The sequence below is a fragment of the Microcaecilia unicolor genome, chromosome 11 (assembly GCF_901765095.1).
Source record: "Microcaecilia unicolor chromosome 11, aMicUni1.1, whole genome shotgun sequence".
Taxonomy (NCBI): Eukaryota; Metazoa; Chordata; class Amphibia; order Gymnophiona; family Siphonopidae; genus Microcaecilia; species Microcaecilia unicolor.
In genome coordinates, this window is record NC_044041.1 from 149,922,958 (window position 1) to 149,945,933 (window position 22,976).

General features: G+C 46.2%; 1 protein-coding gene across 2 annotated transcripts in view; it reads left to right on the plus strand.

Annotated features, from left to right (window-relative positions):
- MYPOP (Myb related transcription factor, partner of profilin) overlaps positions 1-22,976 on the plus strand; it is a 129,377-nt gene that overhangs the window by 57,930 nt on the left and 48,471 nt on the right. The gene's annotated exons all lie outside the window — the stretch shown is intronic.

Here is a 22,976-nt window from a genome sequence, read left to right on the forward strand (position 1 = left end):
CAGTATTATGTCCAGCACAAGCATAATGCTTGTTCAAAATTTCAAGTCCGTATCTTTGTTTGCATGGAAGTTGTTGCGGTCTGAATATTGGTCCAAATATGTTCCGATGAGTTGCGACCAATTTTGATGCACACTTTGAGTCAACTTGTTTGACTGGATTTTGCATCCATAATGTTAAAATGTATTTCATCGGAATTAGCATCAAAAACTGTACAGGATTTGAATTTTTTAACCATTCTTATAAATGTGTTTGGATTTTATTAGACTCCAAAAATGGCATTTTGGTAAATGTCGCGTGCTCATGGACTGACAGCCTTTCAGAAAAGGGGGTCTAGATCTGCAACTATTGCAGTTAGAGACCTCAAATTTTGGGAAACTTCGTTTAACACCTGACTTGCGCAACAGATAAAATTTGAACAAAATTGGAGACATGATGGTGGGAAGGTTTAGACCCTTGTCATGGAATGGCCCCAGGGGAAGAAGGGCAGGGAATTCTGTTCTAGGTACTTGTGCAGAAAAAAGACAGGGGGCATGCGTCCCATCCTAGACCTGAGGGCCCTGAACACATTCCTAGTCCACGAAAAGTTCAGGATGGTTTCCCTAGGCACCCTTCTTCCCATGATTCAGGAAAATGACTGGTTATGCTCTCTGGACGTGAAGGATGCATATACACACATCCTGATACTTCCTGCCCACCGGAAGTGTCTTTGGTTTCAGCTGGGAACTTTCAGTACTGCGTGTTGCCTTAAACTCTCCTGTCCCATCTCCATCGCCATTGAACAGAAAATAATTTTTGGTCAATGCAAGTTCTTCTAGTTGTAGTAAGAAATCCGATGGAATCCTGTGTGGTCTAGTTCTAGTTTCAAAAATCTCAAAAACAGTTTCTAATGCTTCAGTTTGAGGAATTGAGGTATATAATGATGTGATATTGACCAAAAATTATTTTCTGTTCAATGGCGATTTATACCTACAGACATCGGGCATTGCCATGAGGGCTACGTTTGCCCCCTCCATCGCCAATCTTTTTATGGCACGGTATGAAAACATGTGGCTTAAGAATTCTCCATTTAACCATCACATAGCCATGTGGAAGCGTTATATTGATGACGTGTTTATGTTATGGTATGGAGATTCAATGCTTTATCTTAATTCTTGACATGTGAATATTAAATTTACACATGAATTTTCCACCAGTAATGTGCATTTCTTAGACATTGATGTCACGATCATTAATCAGAAATTCAATACCAAGATTTACAAAATAACCACCGATAGAAACACATTTCTTCAATACCAAAGTTGTCACCCCACTAAATTGAAGAATAGTTTGCCTTTCTCGCAGTTTCTTAGGTTCAAGAGGGTCTGTGACAACAATGAAGATTTTAAAATTTGTTCCAGAAGTTTCCAAAAAGACCTTGTCCGACAGGGCTATCCTGACAGAGTGGTCAAATTAGCTTATAAAAGGGCTAAACATAATGATAGAGACCTACTTCTTCAAGGTTCCTCACGAACACTGATGGATCGCAATGATACCAACATCAATACCTTTGTAATACAATTTCCTAAAGGTGGTGATAGTATGAGTATCATCCAACGTAATTGGACTATCATGCAATCCCACTCCATTCTACATGATCAACAAGTTAGGATTGCTTTTTCCAGAACACGTAATCTAAGGAGATTATCAGTCCAGCTAATTTACCTTCCCTAACCCAAACACAGATGAGGGTGGACACCATAAATGCCACCACTGTAAAACATGCACCATTACTTCCGAAACAAATGAATTTAGGAACCCCATTGGTGGAAAACTATATAAATTATATCACCAGACAGATTGCCAATCAACACATGTAATTTACATCCTTTTATGCCCTTGCCAAAAAGTCTACTTTGGGAAGGCTACACGTCGGTTGCACCACCACATCACTGAACACCGTTCATGTATCAAACTGAAGAAAAAAGATTCTCCGCTTGATTCCCTTAGATGTCTTGCTATTGATCATGTCCCTTATAATATCCGTAGAGGAGACAGAAATAAGATCTTGATCAGAAAGAACAAAAGTGGATCTACACATTACAGTTCCTGGAACCACGGGGTTTAAATTTGCAAATAGAATGGTCTGTAGTTTTCTAATGTCTTTGTCATGCAATCAGCTTAGCGTTCTAGCGGTCTCATTATCACATGATTATATCATTTCTTTGAGTACTGATGATGTGAATTCACTTGTGCTATAAATACACTTGTATTTCTTCCGGTGTGTGCTTTCACTGCCGGTGTCACATGAGTGGTGGACGCCATTTTGTAAGGTTAGTACCTCTACTTCATTATAGTTCACTTTTTTAGATATAACTTTCGCCAGAATGTTTAAGTGATTTTTTGTGGTACTATTGTTCTAATTTCAGATATCGTGATTAGCTACCAGTTACTTGGCCTCCTGAGGAAGCTTACATTGTATAGTAAAACTGTGAGCCCTGTTGGGCAGTATTGATTAAGTTAAGTAACAACATTTCTTGGTTGAGAAACAGTTTAACATCACGATTTTGATTTTTTGCACACAGGGTAAAGTAACCCTCATTAGTAGCTTTTACATACATACAAGTGGAGTTTTTTGTCCAGTGATAAAAACGGAGTCAAAATTACGTTGGCATTTGAGTGCATTTTGCACATTGTTGCCTAACGGTGACTACTGAGGTCTTTTTCTCCACTATAAACCGAAAAAAAGAGAAAATAAGTAACGCTATTCCTTTGTTACCACACATTCTCTAACTCTTGGGTTAGTTTAGCTTTTTTCAGCTTATTACCAGTATTTTTTATATGTATACATATATGGCAATTTCCTACATTGTATCATCCTCTCCTCTTGTGTGCACATGCACACTTTGTGGCAATTGGCTAATTCCTTATCAGTAAAGCATGCTCACAGCTTGCAAAAGCCATGTAGCATGCAAGTAGTATGAAACACCTGGTGTCCTTCCATCTGACAGGAACAACTCCTTGTTTGGAGATTCCTCAGTCTCTCTTCACCATCAAGGTTATATCCATGTGTATCTGCCTTATATGGGCCGCATAGCCTCATTTCCTCCCAAGTGTCACCTTGACATGTAACATGTACTTTCCATTTCCTGAGAAAGCACTGTAACTTACATGCACAGCTGCAGGAATAAACTAAAAATATGCTGAAGACAGCAAGGCAAGGAATGCTGAGGGCCAGCAGAGCCATATTACAGACCTAGTATAGGAAGGAATATACACTTATAAAGGTCATGTCACGGCTGATAATGTCAGAGCCATGGCTGCGTCGGTCGCCCACTTGAAGTCAGCCTCCATTGAAGAGATTTGCAAGGCTGTGATGTGGTCTTCAGTCCACACATTCACATCTCACTACTGCCTTGAGCAGGATACCCAACGTGACATTCGGTTTGGGCAGTCAGTCTTTCAGAATCTGTTTGAGGTCTAGAATCCAACTCCACCCTCATAGGCCTGTTTTATTCTGTTCCAGGCTGCACTATCGTCTAGTTTGTATATAGTTTCAGATACGTTAAGTCCTTGCCGTTGCGAGGCCTAATTGCCCAGTGTAGCAGGTATTCTCAGAGTACAGCAGGTTTCTTATTCTCACAACCCCACCCACCTCCCCTTGGAGTTGCCTTTTTGGTTATACTTATTTGTTTTTGCTTTTATATTAAACTAAGCTGGCGCATTCACACAGCGGGTGGGAAGTCACTCGGGCATGCGTGTTGGAGCGCAACTCATTCTCCAAAAAGCTAGATTTTTCTTTGCCATATTTGCTGAGCTGGGCGACGCGGGATGACATCTTCCCACTTGTGAGAATAAGAAGCCTACTGTCCTCAGAGAATACCTGCTACAGGTAAGTATCTTCACTTTTCAGGTTTGGGCTCCAGCAGTAGACGTGAAGAGCTTTCTTTCAATCTGGGCCCAGCAGCAGATCTGCAGGAGCAAATATATGTCTGTTTTTAAAACAAGCTAGCAGCATCTCCTTCTAGAATTGGACAGCAGCTCCAAGCCTCTCTGTATATGTGTGTGAAGAGTAATGGACTAATTTGCACAGTTAACAACCCTAAGAGGCAATACTGCAACTTCTGGAGACCAGGTGAGGGAGAAGAGCGGGTTAGATATTTCATTTATTATGGAAATTTGTGTGGGCATCTACCCAAAATGGACAAATTATTATTGGGCAGATTAGATGGGCCATTTTTTTTTTACTTTATTTGCTGTTATTTACTGTGTTCCTGTGATGGAGTTTGTGTCTTTTCTGTGGTGGTATCTGCATTCAGTAAGAATATGTAACTGCTGTAAATGTCTCATGGGGGAATAGGCAAAGGTGGCATTTGTCCCCTTCCTTCCAAGATTTTAGGGGCCAATTATAAGACTCATTTTTCATGTGTATATGCTAGTATACACATGTAAAATGTATCTTATACATCTTACCCCTCACATACAACTATTTACTATAACAAGTAGGCGTGTATTTATACATGACCTGGAGATAGGTGTATTTGGAAGAAGGGTTTGGACAAAGCCACAGAGTACATTTCCTTAGCATCCTCACAGGGCCAGTCCATAACTTGTGGGTTGTATCTATCAACAAGTGGATGGTGGCAAAGCAAGAAAGTCCTGCATGCTTTGCTTAATAAAGGCCCTGTGCAGCCTTAAGTGCTCTGTATTTCTCTATCTCCAGCGAATGGTGACAGGTGAACCAGTGCAGCTCCTGGATTGGGTACTGAAGCAGTTCCTGACCCAATTGATGAACTGGGTGTCAGTGGAGCAGAGGGTACCTTACTTGAGGTTTTAACCTCCAAAACAGAACAAAGGAGGACATATAGCAAATTTTAATTTGATCTGGAGCAAGATATGGAGAAGTCCAAATTCTTCTCCTTGTTAAATGCCGTTTTCTTCTGTCCACTGAAAGGGGTTTAAATAATTGGATGGGAAGTTTTTTTTCTCACCTTAAGGCATTAGAACTCTGCAGTGTTTTTTTTTTTTTTTTTTTGCAGGCAACAGTAGCAGTTAATTGAAGCAGTTGGGAATATGCATCCATACCACGTGGAGGGATGATTTTCTTTCTTCGACTAGTTTTGAGGGAGCTTGGGTCAGAGGACAAGTGTTTAGGCCATCAGAACCACTGGTCTTTCACTCCAGCTCAGTCCACATGCCTGAGGTAATTTTTGGGGAACACTTCAGGATGTAAGCTTTGGAGGAAAGGGATAATTCAAAGTTCCTCCCCCCCCCACCCCACCCCCACCCCTTGTTGGTTTCTTTTCCTTCTCCCAGAGATTTTAACATTTAAATCCAAAGCCAAGACTCGAGCCTTGAGCAAATCTGTATTTTTAGGTATGTGGTTGTAGGTGAGGTTTTCCACCAGCAGCATGAATAGCAGGGATTCTGCTTTCATAAAGCTGGCACAGGGGGGGATCAGTTTGCAGCTGCATTCCTTTGCCAGTAGGAGCAGTGTCCTGGACGACATTTAGGCCACAGTTGTGGGATTTTGTAGTACCTTAGCCTGTGCACCTGAGCTCTTTGGGATGCATTTTGGAGGAAGTCCCCAATGGTCCATGCTTAATGTGGTCGGTGTCCTGGTGGCCTCTATTCAAGCTCCAACCATGAAACAAGCCAAAATCCAACTTAACAGCTACCTTTCAGGCAAAACAAAAAAAAGGTGGTGTTTGGTGGCACTTTGCAAATAAGCCTTGGGTAGCCTTCTGAGGTAACTCTGGTCTCTGAATCTCTACCAGTGCAGACCAGTTGCCTGCTTTTGTTGCTGATTCTTAAAGGAAGGTGCTGTCAGTGGAAAGGAGTCTCTAATAGTTTATTAGTAGTCTGGTAGGAATACCTGAGAGCAGGGATTTTATTCTCCTGAGTTTAGGGGGTCTTTTTCTTTTTTCTTTTTTTAGTGCTCTGAGAAAGCTCAGAAAGTAATAGCGCTCCCTTTCTACTTAACAATTCTAGATTACCTAGTGGCATAATAGGCAGGGGTCCTGAGTTCCACTGCACTGTGTCTAGCGTCTAGTATTGGATTCCTACCGGAGGAGGGTGTGCACCAGTTTCATAAGGACAAGTCTCATTTTTAAGGAGAGTAGAGCTTCATTTGGTTAATTCCTAAGCTCTGAAGTCCTTGAACATGGAGATTTTTCTTCTTTCTGGGTCCTACCTCAGTGCGGGAACTCACCATGGGAAAGATCTGAGAGCTTGTGAGATCTTCCCTTTTTATCAAACCATTCAGGCTTGTATTTGAGCACAAGTAGAGCTGCACTCTATTTTTGGTACCTGAGTAAGTGAGGAACAGCTAATCTGCATTGGGGGGTGGGGGGGTGGTGACTGTTCTGTTTAATAGTTTTCATAAAGGCCATCTTCCTTGGCCTCTGCAGCAGATGAATCCAGAAACTGGTGGGGTTGTGTCCATCTACTAGCAGATGGAGATATAGATTACTAAACTGAACTCTAGGACTAGTGGGCACGCAATGAAGCTACAAAATAGTAAAGTTAAAATAAATAGGAGAAAATATTTCTTCACTCAGCATGTAATTAAATTCTGGATTTCATTGCCAGAGAATGTAGAAAAAGCAGTCACCTTAGCGTGATTTAAAAAAGTTTGGATAGCTTCCTAAAAGAAGTCCATAAGCCATTATTAAAATGGACTTGAGGAAAATCCACTGTTCATTTCTAGGATAAGCAGCATAAAATGTATTGTACTGTTTTGGGATCTTGCCAGGTACTTGTGATCTGGATTGGCCACTGTTGGAAACAGGATGCTGGACTTGATGGACCTTCGCTCTGTCTCAGTATGACAATACTTATGTACTTATGAAGTCAATGATACCAGACGGCCAGCCCCTCAAGTGCCTATTGCAAATTGGATGTTTGTTCTGTCACCATTTTTAAGGCTATGAGAGAGTCCATTGCAGAAATTAGTTAGTAAATAGGTCGCTGGCTGAGGAAGTTGTGCCTTTGGCCTTGAAAAGGGTGTCAGTTACCCCATTATTGAGAAGTAATAAGTTGGATTTTGTCAGCAGGCCACCACCTCCAGGCCTTCCTGCAGGTATGAACTCGGCTGACCCTGGAAGGGCCCTTCCCTGGACACAGTACTCCCATAAGCAGACTCCAAAAATATGCTTAAAACCGCTTTATTCCATCAGCAAGGCCAAGATATTTCCTGTTCCAGACACAGTCCTTGGTTACAGCACATATGACCCCTTGCTCCTCCTCCTCCCCCCCCCCCCCCCCCCCCCGCTGGCCACAGTTTCTGGATACAGTTTAAATCATTCACTGCTTCACCAGCATGGCAGTGTTCTGAACACAGTTCAAGTCACTCCCTGTTTCCCCAGCATGGTACCACTTGTGGACACGGTTTAAATTACTCAGTGCTTCCTAGCATGGCATGACTTCTGGACACAGTTTAAATCACTCATTGCTTCCTCAGCATGGCATGACTTCTGGACACAGTTCAAATTACTCACTGCTTCCCCAGCATGGCATGACTTCTGGACATGACTTCTGGACATAGTTCAAATCACTCACTGCTTCCCCAGCATGGCCAGGTTCCTGGACACAGTTCAAGTCACTACCTGTTTCTCCAGCCTGGTCTGACTTCTGCCCACAGCTGAAATCATTCACTGCTTTACATCACAGCACCCCTCTCCCCCTTGAGTGGAACAGCTGCTTAACCTTTCCTCCAAGCTTTCCCCAGCCTTGAAAAAGGTTTGTTATGAAGCCTTTCAACTTCTTCCATTGTACCTGAGCTAGAGCAGCAATCTCCATGGGCTTACTTCACAAGTCATCTTGGGCTTGGATCTCCTCTCCGACCGCTTTCTCCACCTCCCATTCCATGGGCTCCTCTCCCTTTATGGTCCCCAGCTGGTTTTCTCCCTCCTGATTATTCCTCCTCAGCCAATCCCCCTACTCTCCCTCGGGATCCTGGAACTTGTAGTTCCCTTGCTGCTCCCTTTGCTTGCCCCCAGGGCTTTGCAGGGGTTCTTGGGAACTGTAGGTCCTTCCTTCGGCTCTTGGGAAATTTATGCCTCCGTGGGGGCATGGCTTCCCAGCCCCTAGGATCCTGGGACTTGTAGTTGGAATCCCGGGTATGAAACCTACTCATCTTGCTCCTCTCCCGGATCCCTTCTTCCCTGACCCTCAGGGGTTCCTCACAATGTGCAGATAAACGGCTATATGCGAATGCCAGAAGCCTAAGAAATAAGATGGGAGAGTTTAGAATATATTGCACTAAATGAAAAATTAGATATAATAGGCATCTCTGAGACCTGGTGGAAAGAGGATAACCAGTGGGACACTGTCATAACAGAGTACAAATTATATTGTAGTGATAGGATGGATCGAATTGGTGGAGGGGGTAGCATTGTATGTTAAGGAGAGCCTTGAATCAAACAGATTGAAAATTCTGCAGGAAACTGAACACATTGTGGAATCTCTATGGATTGAAATTCCATGTGTAAAGGGGAAAAAGATAGTGATAGGAGTGTACTACCGTCTGCCTGGACAGGATGAACAGACGGATGTAGAAATGTTAAAGGAAATTAGGGAAGCAAACAAACTGGGCAACACAATAATAATGGGTGATTTCAATTACCCCGATATTGACTGGGTAAGTGTAACATCGGGCATGCTAGGGAGGTAAAATTCCTTGACGAAATCAAGGACTGCTTTATGGAGCAGCTAGTACAGAAGCCAACGAGAGAAGGAAAAATTCTAGACCTAGTCCTTAGCGGAGCACATGATCTGGTGCGGGAGGTAATGGTGCTGGGGCCGCTTGATAACAGTAACATAGTAAATGATGGCAGATAAAGACCTGTAAGGTCCATCCAGTCTGCTCAACAAGATAAACTCATTTTACATGGTATGTGATACTTTATATGTATACCCGAGTTTGATTTGTCCTTACTTTTCTCAGGGCACAGACTGTAGAGGTCTGCCCAGTACTGTTCTTGTACTAAGTTCTGAAGCTAACATCGAAGCCCCTTAAAATTTATACTCCAGCCCATCCTATCTATTCAGTCATGATCAGGGCGTAGACCATAGAAGTCTGCCCAGCTCCCGTTTTGTTTCCAATTACCGGTGTCGCCACCTAAGCTCCGCTAAGATTCCACGGAACCATTCCTTCTAAACAGGATTCCTTTGTGTTTATCCCACGCATGTTTGAATTCCATTACCATTTTCATCTCCACCACCTCCCGCGGGAGGGCATTCCACATATCCACCACCCTCTCCATGAAAAAAATACTTCCTGACATTAGTCCTGAGTCTGCCCCCCTTCAACCTCAATTCATGACCTCTTGTTCCACCACCGCCTTCCCGTCTCGGATTAATACTGTGTATCTGAATTTTCAGAAGGCGTTTGACAAATACCTCATGAAAGACTCCAGAGGAAATTGGAGAGTCATGGGATAGGAGATAGTGTCCTATTGTGGATTAAAAACTTATTAAAAGATGGAAAACAGAGAGTTGGGTTAAATGGTGAATACTCTCAGTGGAGAAGGGTAGTTAGTGGGGTTCCCCAGGGGTCTGCTGGGACCGCTGCTTTTTAACATATTTATAAATGACCTAGAGATGGGGGTAACTAGTGAGGTAATTACATTTGCTGACGACACAAAGTTATTCAAAGTAGTTGAATCGCGGGAGGATTGTGAAAAATTAGAAGAAGACCTTACGAGACTGGAAGACTGGGCGTCTAAATGGCAGATGACGTTTAATGTGAGCAAGTGCAAAGTGATGCATGTGGGAAAGAGGAACCCGAATTATAGCTCACATTAGGAGTCACAGACCAAGAAAGGGATCTAGGTGTAGTCGTTGATAATACGTTGAAACCTTCTGTTCAGTGTGCTGCTGTGGCTAAGAAAGCAAATAAAATGTTAGGTATTGTTAGGAAAGGAATGGAAAACAAAAACGAGGACATTATATTGCCTTTTTTTTGTATCGCTGTGGGATAAGCAGCATAAAATGTTTTGTACTTTTTTGGGGATCTTGCCAGGTATTTGTGACCTGGATTGGCCACTACTACTACTACTATTTAGCATTTCTATAGCGCTACAAGGCGTACGCAGTGCTGCACAAACATAGAAGAAAGACAGTCCCAGCTCAAAGAGCTTACAATCTAATAGACAAAAAATAAAGTATGTTGGAAACAGGATGATGGGATTGATGGACCTTTGCAGGCTTATTTTCGAAAGAGAAGGGCGCCTATCTTTCGACACAAATCAGGAGATGGGCATCCTCCTAGGGTTGCCCAAATCGGCATAATCGAAAGCCGATTTTGGGCATCCTCAACTGCTTTCCGTCGTGGGGACGACCAAAGTTCACGGGGGCGGGACTGAGGCGTGCCTAACACATGGGTCATTCCATGTCAAGTGGTCTGATTTCAGAGAAGTGCCCTGCTCGACCATCACGGATTTCAATGAAATTTTCTGTGAACATTCATACGTGTCCCCAATGAACATTGATAAAGTTTTACGTTCGCCGATGCAATACTTGGGAGATATAGTAATCTGTTTGACCCCATACTGCAGCCTTCTATTGTATGACTCCGAGATTTTGGCAACTGTGAGACACTGTATCTCCGGCAATATTTTGAAGAGAGAAACAAAACTTGGCCATCTTGTACAACTTTTGCGCTCTATTAAACAAAATAATAAAAAAATCTTCATGAGCGATTTCCATGAAGAAAACTCCTTCAATCTTTGAAGGAGCAAACAAACATGTGGACAAAGGGAAGCCGGTTGATATGTGTATCTGGATTTCAAAAGGCGTTTGACAAGGTACCTCATGAAAGGCTACAGAGGAAATTGGAGGGTCATGGGATAGGAGGAAATTTCCTATTGTGGATTAAAAACTGGCTGAAGGATAGGAAACAGAGAGTGGGATTAAATGGGCAGTATTCACAATGAAGAAGGGTAGCTAGTGGGGTTCCTCAGGGGTCTGTGCTAGGACCGCTGCTTTTTAATATATTTATAAATGATTTAGAGATGGGAGTAACTAGCGAGGTAATTAAATTTGCTGATGACACAAAGTTATTCAAAGTTGTTAAATCGCGACAGGATTGTGAAAATTACAAGAGGACCTTACGAGACTGGAGACCTGGGCGGCTAAATGGCAGATGACGTTTAATATGAGCAAGTGCAAGTTGATGCATTTGGGGAAAAAAGAACCCAAATTATAGCTACGTCATGCAAGGTTCCATGTTAGGAGTTACAGACCAAGAAAGGGATCTGGGTGGTGTTGTCAATTTTTATTTATTTATTTTTGTTACATTTGTACCCCGTGCTTTCCCACTCATGGCAGGGTCAATGCAGCTTACATGGGGCAATGGAGGGTTAAGTGACTTGCCCAGAGTCACAAGGAGCTGCCTGTGCCTGAAGTGGGAATCAAACTCAGTTTCTCAGTTCCCCAGGACCAAAGTCCAGCACCCTAACCACTAGTAACCACTAACCACCCTAACCTAATACACTGAAACCTTCTGCTCAGTGTGCTGCTGCGGATAGGAAAGCTAATAGAATTTGGATATTATTAGGAAAGGTATGGAAAACAGGTGTGAGGATTCCCACTTCAGGCACAGGCAACTCCTTGTGACTCTGGGCAAGTCACTTAACCCTCCATTGCCCCATGTAAGCCGCATTGAGCCTGCCATGAGTGGGAAAGCGCGGGGTACAAATGTAATAAAAAAATAATAATAATAATAATGCCGTTGTATTGCGACCGCACCTTGAGTATTGTGTTCAATTCTGGTCACCGCATCTCAAGAAAGATATAGTAGAATTAGAAAAGGTGCAGCAAAGGGCGACTAAAATTATAGCGGGGATGGGATGACTTCCCTATGAAGAAAGACTAAGGAGACTGGGGCTTTTCAGCTTGGAGAAGAGACGGCTGAGGGAGACATGATAGAGGTGGATAAAATAATGAGTGGAGTGGAACAGGTGAATGTGAAGCGTCTGTTCACGCTTTCCAAAAACACTAGGACTCGGGGGCATGCAATGAAACTACAGTGTAGTAAATTTAAAACAGAAAATTTTTCTTCACCCAACGCATAATTAAACTCTGGAAGGAGGGTCACGTGATGCACGGCTAGAGATCAGGTGTCGTCGTGCTGAGCTCCCGCCTCCCCCGCGCCTTTTTCACTAATTTTAAACATTATCTTGGCTGTTTTGAAGAGCAGGATAAAAACCAACGGCAATCGGACAACATAGGGCATCATGGAGTTGACAGGGAGCGTGATGGCCGCTAAGACCCGTACAGCCGAGGTTAAGATGGCGGAAGGAGAAGGCCCGAAATCCGTGAGCTCCGCGTGGGCGGCAGAGGTGTCAGCGGAGGTCTTTGCCATGCTGGGCACGTCGGTAGATGCAAAATTACAAAAAATCACAGAACAATTAGGAGGGATTGATGCTAAGAGTGATATTCACTCCAAGTTCTCTGAATACAAGCAACGGCTCTCAGACGTGGAGGACCAGGTTCAGCATCAGGGAACCATACAAAAGACCTGGCTAGCAAGTGGAAAGGCTGGAGAGTAAGTTGGAAGACCTGGAGAACAGGGCCCGCAGGAGTAATATCCGGATGATAGGCCTGCCCGAAAAGATCAAGGACTCCGAGTTAAGAGAGTTTTTAGAAGGCTGGCTGCCAAAAATTCTACATTACAATCGCTTGCGGGGCTCTTAAGAGTGGAGCGAGCGCACTGCTGGGCCCGGGTAATTTGAAAGATCCACGCCCTCGCATTGTTATCTTCAAAGTACTCAACTTTGCCCACAAGCAGGAGATTTTTCGAGCTTTTCGGAAAGCTGGGGACTGTACAATATGAAAACAATACATTGTGCTGCTTCCAGGATTTTTGACTGGAGTGTCTCAACAACGGCGAGCGTTTTGGGAAGTGTGTCATCAGCTATTGCTAAAAAAATCCAATTTGCTTTGCTGTACCCGGCCCGTTTGAAGATTTGGCATAATGGGAAGCCGACTATGTTTTCTTCAGCAGTGGAGGCAATGCAGTTTGTAAAGCGGGATTTGGCTGTTGAAGGACCAGTGTGAAAGGGAGTCCTGAGGAGGTCATGCTGGAACATTGAGGATGAGAATCCCTGGAAGCTACAATGGAGAACGCACACCATGATGTTGGGACTAAGTTGGTTAATTTACTTGTTGAGAGTGGGATTGCATGCTTCCGTACCAGGAGAGGGCCAGAAAGAGCTTGAGGAAGCCTTGCTCAATTTGTTGAATGTTTGGTTGGGGCATGAGACTTCAATTAAGCGGGGGGTGGGCACTGTTTTAAATTTTGATTTGATTTACTGAAGGAGAGGGTCAGTTCTGGAATTTGGGGGAGGGGAGTTCCCTATGCTATTTCATTTTAGAAGATTTTGGTAGTGAACATGGGGGGGGGGTTCAATGTGTAGTAGGTTAAAAGGGAGGTTGGTGATATGATATAGTGGGGTTTCGCCAAGGTAATAATCAATTGAGAGATAAGTAGAGGGGGTGGTGGGGGGAGGGGGAGCTCACGTGATCTTAAGCCACGGTAACTCTGTGGAGAGGTTCTAGGGTATGTGGGGATGGGAGAAGGGAGGAGGCATCTGAAAGAGTTTGGTCTTCGGAGACAGAGTCATTGGGAATTGGGGAGGGGAGCCCCATGGGCTGGGGGGGATCCTTTCATTTTGTTTCAATGTGTAACCTGGCACAATGAGATCACTTAAAATTGTCTCTTGGAATATTGGGGGAGTTTCGTCCCCCATAAAGAGGACAAAAGTGATACAGGCGCTGAAACAACAAAAAGTGGATATAGCCTTATTACAGGAGACACATCTATCATCAAGGGAACACCTCAAGTTTAAGACAGGTTGGGTAAGATCTTTGTTAGAAGCCCCAGCAGTAGGGAAGAAGGCTGGGGTATTAATTCTCTTCAGGAAAGGTCTGCAAGTTACGATTACCTCCACAATTATGAGCTCGGAGGGTCGGTACATTGTGGCCCAGATGGAGATCGAAGGCCAGAATTTGGTGCTCTGCAATGTATATGCCCCAAATGTGTTTGGATGCAAAATTCTTTCAGGGTTTAATTTCTAACTTGACTAAGTTTAAAGGGGGGAACATTATTATGGGCGGGGATTTCAGTTTTGTGGTGGACCCCCTGCTTGACAGATCTGGTTCTGGTGCTGGAGGTTCGGGGGGGGGGGGGGGCCTTGTCTCTGCCTTGTGATGCGTTGGACCTGGTGGATGTGTGGTGTGTTTTACACCCATCAGAGATTTTACTCATCTTTCCAGGGCCCACGGGTCCCAATCTCGCATAGACTACTTGTTTGTTTCGAGCCCCCTCTTTTCACAGATGGTGCAGGCAGAGATTGGTCCTTATGCAGTTTCGGGCCATGCCTTGATATGGCTGAAATGGGCGAGACCCAAAAAGGGGGGGGGGGGGCGCGCCTTTGGCAATATCCATTGGATTTAGTGGGAGATCAGAAATTTCAGGCATTTCTAATGGAGAGGATGGCGGGACTATGAATTTCATAATGATATTCACAGACAACAGCAGATCCTTTTTTGGGAAACAGAGAAAGCGGTATTGCGGGGGGATATTATCTCTTATTGCGCTCGCTCTAGGAAACTTCGTGATAAGGAGATACTGCGATTAGAGTTACAGGTCCGCAAATATAGGAGGTTGTACAGCCGAGCCGCTACTGCTGAGAATAAGGCTCTGTTGTTGGCTATGCAGAAAGAACTTAACGGACCGTTGCATCAGAGAGCCGTAAAGTCCCATTTCTATTATAAATATAAACTCTTTCAGTATGGTAATAAGGCAGGAAAAATATTGGCAAATATAGTGTGACCTAAGGGTGGAGCCTCTAGAGTGTTACAGCTGAAAGATTCAAATGGGCAGCTGCTGAGAACGGATCAACAGATAGCAGACCGTTTTGGCCAGTTCTATGAGACCTTATATTCTAGGCCGGAAGATGAGGGGTTGAGTGCGGATATGTTTTTAGACTCTGTAGAGTTACCTAAGTTGTCCCCTCGACAGTTACAGAGGTTAAATAGCCCAATTGTAGAGGGAGACCTTATGCTTGCACTGCAACAAAGTGCTTCTCATAAAACGCCGGGTCCAGATGGATATCGTATGGAGTTTTATATGCAGTTTTATGAAAATCTTAAGAGACCGTTACTAGCTTTGTTTAATTTTATGATAACAGAGTGGACTATTCCGGATACGATGAAGATAGCGCAGATTGTAGTCATCCCGAAGGAGGGTAAGGACATGGCAGACCCCGGCTCGTACAGGCCCATCTCCCTTCTAAATATGAACGCCAAATTATATGCTAAAATACTGGCAAACAGGTTGGCTCGGGTGCTCCCAGATCTGGTAGAAGAGGCTCAGGTGGGTTTTGTGAGGGGAAGGACGGCGGTTCGGAATGTCCGTGCTATATTGGCCTCTCAAGAGACGGTGAACTATAAGCGTTTGGCTTCTCTGTTAATTAGTTTCGATGCAGAGAAAGCTTTTGACATGGTGAGGTGGCCCTATTTGTTTGAGACTTTGCAACAATATGGTATACAGGGGTTTTTCTTGGATGCCATCCAAGTACTATATTTAGAACCTTTGGCATATGTCTGGGTCAATGGGGTACGCTCACGCTCATTTAACATCCTTAGAGGTACCAGACAGGGATGTCCTCTCTCTCCTCTATTGTTTGTGTTGGCCTTAGATCCCCTGGTTAGAGCAGTACAAACCCATCTGAAGATTACAGGGTACCGATCAGAGCCTCGCAATTTTTAATGTCGGCCTTTGCGGACGACTTGCTGGTACACTTGACACAACCTTTCCAGTCACTCTCGGTGCTGTTAGAACTCTTCCAAGAATTTGGCGATTATGCAGGGTTTAAGCTTAACTATACGAAATCCTTGGTATTGGCCTCTCCAGAGGTGCCGAAAGAGGTATGGGGACAGACCTTTCCGCTTAGGTGGGCGAAGGGTTCATTTTGTTATCTGGGGGGTTGATTGTCCATGAACCCGGCAGATATATATCGACTGAATGTGGACAGATTAAGTGCTACAGAAACGAGGCTGAATAATTGGATGAATTTGCCCCTTACACTTTACGGGCGCATTCAATTGTTTTGGATGGTGGAATTCCCCAGATGGCTATATTGTTTGAGGATGTTGCCCGTTCTAATATATCAAAAAGACTTTAAAGTGTTATATTGTCGGCTTCGGCGTTATTGCTGGGGAGGGGAAGAAGGCTAAATTACCATTACCTCCTGTTGATGGGCCACTGGAAGGAAGGAGGACTGGGACTGCCAAATCTGAAACATTATAATAGAGCATGCCTCTTGAGACACTTTGGAGACTGGTTTTTTGATCGAGACGATTATACACCCCGACGAATAGAGGGCCAGTTCTTTGCCCTTTGTCATTTTTATTTCCTAGTGCAGGCACCTAGAATCCACATTCCGGAATATTTACGAAATAACTTGTTGTTGACATCCTTGAGGACCCTTTGGAGAGATCTGATGGGCATTTGGGGCTTGCAGATCCACACGTTGGATATGTTACCCATTTGTGGCAATTTATGTTTCAAACCGGGGATGGATAGCAAGATATTTCAAGTTTGGGGGCACTTGGGCATTAGTCGTCTAGAGCATCTTTTGAATGGGCAAGGGAAGCTGTTACGTTTGGGAGCGTTAGGTATCGGCTATGACATGAACAACATCTTTGCCTATCATCAAATAGCACATTATGTATATTCACTTCTGTTTCCAGTATTCATGATGAATTGTAAGCCACATTGAGCCTGCAAAGAGGTGAGATACAAATGCAATAAATAAATAATCATTAGACTCGGAGGCTATGAGATCTCGGCATTGTCACCGGATGAGACAGTTTCTGGAAGGAGGGGGAACAGCTCGGCTGTCAGTATCGAAATTGTACAAATGGTGCTGAAATTGGGTTTTCCAAATTCTGTGAGCTCAGACCAAAGTTGTGTGTTACTGTCGGTTGCCTCAGGCACACATTCCATCTGTGTCTGCACCATCCATCAGAATGTTAAGCTTATGCTACAAGGTGCCAACATTAAAGAAGACTACAAGATGCTCATGGGAAAGCCAGTTTGCGATCTGGACGCCAAAGATTGTATGTTGCAGCAAGCCAAAAACTATCCTGGTGAAGAGGCACTGATAGCATATTTGGAAGAAATATTGAGGACTGGGACTCAGAAGAATTAATAGAATTCAAACAATGGGTTCATACTGACCGCGAAACGCTCAAAACACATGTTCTCACTGTTGACAACTTTATTGAAAAACTCGCTAGCAAAATTTGGAAACTGACTAGCCACCACTTCATTTCAAAACATCAAGCGAATATTTGAAGTCATTAAAAGCTGGCCTAAAAGAAACCGAACTTATTGTACTGATGGATTTTGCGCAGAATTACTTGTTTGTTGTCCAAGACGCTGCTCAAGGCTTTCACTGGGAGAATTCACAATGCACAGTGCATCCATTTGTCGCTTATTATATCAATAAAGATGGCGTGCTGCAAATTGTCAACTGCTGCATAATTTCTGATCATATGCAATATGATACGGTTTCCGTGCACATGTTCATTCGGACGTTGATTGAGTTTTTGACGAATAAAACGAAGATTACAAGAATATACTACTTTAATGACAGTTCAGCAGCACAATACAAAAATTACAAAAATTTCATCAATCTGTGCAATCACAAGAATGATTTTGAAATTGAGACCGAATGGAGCTTTTTTGGGCCGAGTCATGGCAAGTCACCATGTGATGGAGTTGGTGGCACGACTAAACGTTTGGCTGCTCGAGCCAGCCTCCAACAACCATTAACCGACCAAATACTGACGCCAATAGATCTGTTTAACTTTTGTGACAAAAACATTCATGGAATTAAATATATGTATGTTCCAACTGAAGAAATCCAAGAAAATAGGATGCTGCGAGAAGAAAGATGGAAAGCTAGCTGCACAATAGCTGGCACAAGAGATCATCACTAGTTTGTGCCAGTTGATTCAAATTTGATTTCTGTCAGCAAAGTATCAAATGACACGATTAACTTTTGTGGCCAAAATTTCCGATATAGTCGATCCTAATTTAAAATTGGCCAAACTATTGCCTGGTTTGTTCTCCGAGGACAAGCAGGCTGCTTGTTCTCACTGATGGGTGACGTCCAATCGGAATCTTCACTAGCAAAAGCCTTTGCTAGCCCTCGCGCGCCGATGCGCACCGTGCATGCGCGGCCATCTTCCCGCCCGAAACCGGCTCGTGCCGGCCAGTCTTCTTTTGTCCGCGCTCGGTACGGTCGTATTTACGCCGTTCGCGCCCCGAAAGTCGACCTCGCGCGTCTTTTTTGGACTTCGCTACGAAAAAAAAAAAAACATTCGGAAGACCTTTTCGGTCTGTTCCCCTTCCTATATTTCTAGTTTTGCCCCGTTAAGTTTTCTTTCGTCGTCGGGGTAGGCCCCTTGGAGGCTTCGGTTCGAAGTTTTTCTTCCCCTTTTTTGTGGTGCCATCTTCGCCATTACGAGTTTTGATCTCGCCGGTGCGATTTTTCCGCCCATGACATCGAAGTCTCCCAGCGGCTTCAAGAAGTGCACCCAGTGCGCCCGGGTAATCTCGCTCACTGATAGACATGCGTCGTGTCTTCAGTGTCTGGGGGCTGGGCACCGCCCGCAGGCCTGTAGTCTGTGCTCTCTTTTACAAAAGCGGACTCAGGTAGCAAGATTGGCCCAGTGGAACGTTTTGTTCTCGGGCTCTTCGTCGGCATCGGCACCGGGAGTATCGAGTGCATCGACGTCGCCAGCGTCCAGACCTTCATCCTCGGCCGCGATTGCATCGAGTGCATCGAGGCATCGACCCTCTGCATCGGGGCTGAGACATCGGAAGGCTGCGTCGGCGTCAGTGGTACCGGGACCTCCTCGTCTGCTGATGTCGTCGGACGGTGGTGCTTCGTCTGGAGTGCAGATGAGGGCTGTCCATTCCCCTGCTGGTGGCGGTGAGCCTTCGGGTGGGTCTCCCCCTACCCTGAGGGCTCCTGCGGTACAGCCCCCCCAAGACCGACCTTCTTCGGCCTCGGCCCCGAGGAAGCGACGGTTGGATTCTACGTCCTCCTCGTCGGTGCCGGGAAGCTCCGGTGACATGCTTCGTCCCAAGAAGTCGAAGAAGCATCGACACCGGTCCCCTTCCCGTGTCGGCACCAAGAGCTCTGGGTCGCCGAGGGAGTCGGCACCCAGTAGGCATCGGCACCGAGAGGACCGCTCACCCTCTGTTCAAGAGGTGTCGATGCGCTCCACTATGGACAGCCCGGAACAGCCTCCACGCCCGGAACAGACTCTGACATCGACACCTGCATCGGCTTCCATGTCTTTTTCCACAGCCGCTCTGCACGAGAGTCTCCGGGTCGTTCTCCCAGAGATCCTGGGAGAGCTGTTGCGCCCTTCCCCTCCGGTACCGGGGGTGCTTGCGCCTCCGGTACCGTCGAGTGAGGCGCCGGCTGGCTCCTTGCCCGGGGTGAGGTCTCCGACATCGGTGCCGCTTGCGGTACCGACTGCGGTAGCCTCCCAGGAAGGCTCCCCGACGACGTCGGCGGAGGGAGCTTCGCTGATGCGGGCGAGGGAATCTACCTCTCGACGCTCCAACCGTGGCCGTGGTTCCACGGAGTCGAGCCAGGCACGGCTTCAGACATAGGTCCACGAACTTGTGTCTGATACCGACGGTAAGGCCTCGTGGGAGGAGGACATCAGATATTTCTCTGACGAGGAGTCTGATGGCCTACCTTCGGATCCCACTCCCTCTCTTGAAAGGCAGCTTTCTCCTCCCGAGAGTCTGTCTTTCGCTTCCTTTGTCCGGGAGATGTCTACGGCCATCCCCTTCCCGGTGGTTGTGGAGGACGAGCCCAGGGCTGAGATGTTTGAGCTCCTGGACTATCCTTCTCCACCTAAGGAAGCGTCCACAGTACCCATGCATCATGTCCTCAAAAAGACATTGCTGGCGAACTGGACCAAGCCATTAAGTAATCCCCACATTCCCAAGAAGATCGAGTCCCAGTACCGGATCCGTGGGGGACCCAGAGCTGATGCGCACTCAGTTGCCTCATGACTCTGGAGTTGTGGATTTGGCCCTAAAGAAGGCTAAGAGTTCTAGGGAGCATGCTTCGGCGCCCCCGGGCAAGGACTCTAGAACCTTAGACTCCTTTGGGAGGAAGGCCTACCATTCCTCTATGCTCGTGGCCAAAATTCAGTCTTACCAGCTCTACACGAGCATACACATGAGGAACAATGTGCGGCAGTTGGCGGGCTTGGTGGACAAGCTCCCCCCTGAGCAAGCCAAGCCATTTCAGGAGGTGGTCAGGCAGCTGAAGGCGTGCAGAAAATTCCTGGCCAGAGGGGGTGTATGACACCTTTGATGTTGCGTCCAGGGCCGCTGCTCAAGGTATGGTGATGCGCAGACTGTCATGGCTGCGTGCCTCCGACCTGGAGAATAGACTCCAGCAGCGGATTGCGGACTCGCCTTGCCGTGCGGATAACATTTTTGGAGAAAACGTCGAGCAGGTGGTAGAGCAGCTCCACCAGCGGGATAACGCTTTCGACAAGTTCTCCCGCCGGCAGCCTTCAGCTTCTACAGGTAGACGATTTTTTTGGGGAAGGAGGACTGTTCCCTACTCTTCTGGTAAGCGTAGGTACAACCCTCCTTCTCGACAGCCTGCGGCCCAAGCTAAGCCCCAGCGCGCTCGCTCTCGTCAGCAGCTTGCGCCTCAGCAAGGCCCCTCGGCTCCCCAGCAAAAGCAAGGGACGAGCTTTTGACTGGCTCCAGCAGAGCATAGCCGACGTCCAAGTGTCAGTGCCGGGCGACCTGCCAGTCGGAGGGAGGTTGAAAGTTTTTCACCAAAGGTGGCCTCTCATAACCTCCGATCAGTGGGTTCTCCAAATAGTCCGGCAAGGATACACCCTCAATTTGGCCTCAAAACCTCCAAATTGTCCACCGGGAGCTCAGTCTTACAGCTTCCAGCACAAGCAGATACTTGCAGAGGAACTCTCCGCCCTTCTCAGCGTCAATGCGGTTGAGCCCGTGCCATCCGGGCAAGAAGGGCTTGGATTCTATTCCAGGTACTTCCTTGTGGAAAAGAAAACAGGGGGGATGCGTCCCATCCTAGACCTAAGGGCCCTGAACAAATATCTGGTCAAAGAAAAGTTCAGGATGCTTTCCCTGGGCACCCTTCTCCCCATGATTCAGGAAAACTATTGGCTATGCTCTCTGGACTTGAAGGACGCCTACACACACATCCCGATACTGCCAGCTCACAGACAGTATCTGCGATTTCAGCTGGGCACACATCATTTCCAGTACTGTGTGCTACCCTTTGGGCTCGCCTCTGCGCCCAGAGTGTTCACGAAGTGCTTGGCTGTAGTAGCAGCGGCGCTTCGCAGACTGGGGGTACACGTGTTCCCATATCTCAACGATTGGCTGGTGAAGAACACATCCGAGGCAGGAGCTCTACAGTCCATGCAGATGACTATTCGCCTCCTGGAGCTACTGGGGTATGTGATAAATTATCCAAAGTCCCACCTTCTTCCAGTGCAGAAACTCGAATTCATAAGAGCTCTGCTGGACTCTCGGACGGTTCGCGCCTATCTCCCAGAGACGAGAGCCAACAACTTGTCCCTCGTCTCGCGGGTGCGAGCGTCCCAGCAGATCACAGCTCGGCAGATGTTGAGATTGCTGGGGCCACATGGCCTCCATGTGACTCCCATGGCCCGCCTTCACATGAGATCTGCTCAATGACCCTAGCTTCCCAGTGGTTTCAGGCTGCTGGGGATCTAGAAGACGTGATCCACCTGTCCACGAGTTTTCTCAAATCCCTGTATTGGTGGACGATTTGGTCCAATATGACTCTGGGACGTCCTTTCCAAATTTCTCAGCCACAAAAAGTGCTGACCATGGATGCGTCTCTCCTGGGGTGGGGAGCTCATGTCGATGGGCTTCACACCCAAGGAAGCTGGTCCCTCCAGGAACACAATCTGCAGATCAATCTCCTGGAGTTACGAGCGGTCTGGAACGCTCTGAAGGCTTTCAGAGATCGGCTGTCCCACCAAATTATCCAAATTCAGACAGACAACCAGGTTGCCATGTATTACATCAACAAGCAGGGGGGCACCGGATCTCGCCCCCTGTGTCAGGAAGCCGTCAGCATGTGGCTCTGGGCTCGCCGTCACGGCATGGTGCTCCAAGCCACATATCTGGCAGGCGTAACAACAGTCTGGCCGACAGGTTGAGCAGGATTATGCAACCTCACGAGTGGTCGCTCAATTCCCGTGTAGTGTGCCAGATCTTCCAGGTGTGGGGCACCCCTTGGTAGATCTCTTTGCATCTCGAGCCAACTACAAAGTCCCTCAGTTCTGTTCCAGGCTTCAGGCCCCAGCAGACTGGCATCGGATGCCTTCCTCCTGGACTGGGGGGAGGGTCTGCTGTATGCTTATCCTCCCATACCTCTGGTGGGAAGACTTTGTTGAAACTCAAGCAAGACCCAGGCACCATGATTCTGATTGCTCCTTTTTGGCCACGTCAGATCTGGTTTCCTCTTCTTCTGGAGTTGTCCTCCGAAGAACCGTGGAGATTGGAGTGTTTCCGACCCTCATCACACAGGACGAGGGGGCGGTTCTGCATCCCAACCTCCAGTCTCTGGCTGTCACGGCCTGGATGTTGAGAGCGTAGACTTTGCCTCTTTGGGTCTATCAGAGGGTGTCTCCCGCATCTTGCTTGCTTCCAGGAAAGATTCCACTAAGAGGAGTTACTTCTTTTTATGGAGGAGGTTTGCCGTCTGGTGTGACAGCAAGGCCCTAGATCCTCGTTCTTGTCCTACACAGACCCTGCTTGAATACCTTCTGCACTTGTCTGAGTCTGGTCTCAAGACCAACTCTGTAAGGGTTCACCTTAGTGCAATCAGTGCATACCATTACCGTGTGGAAGGTAAGCCGATCTCGG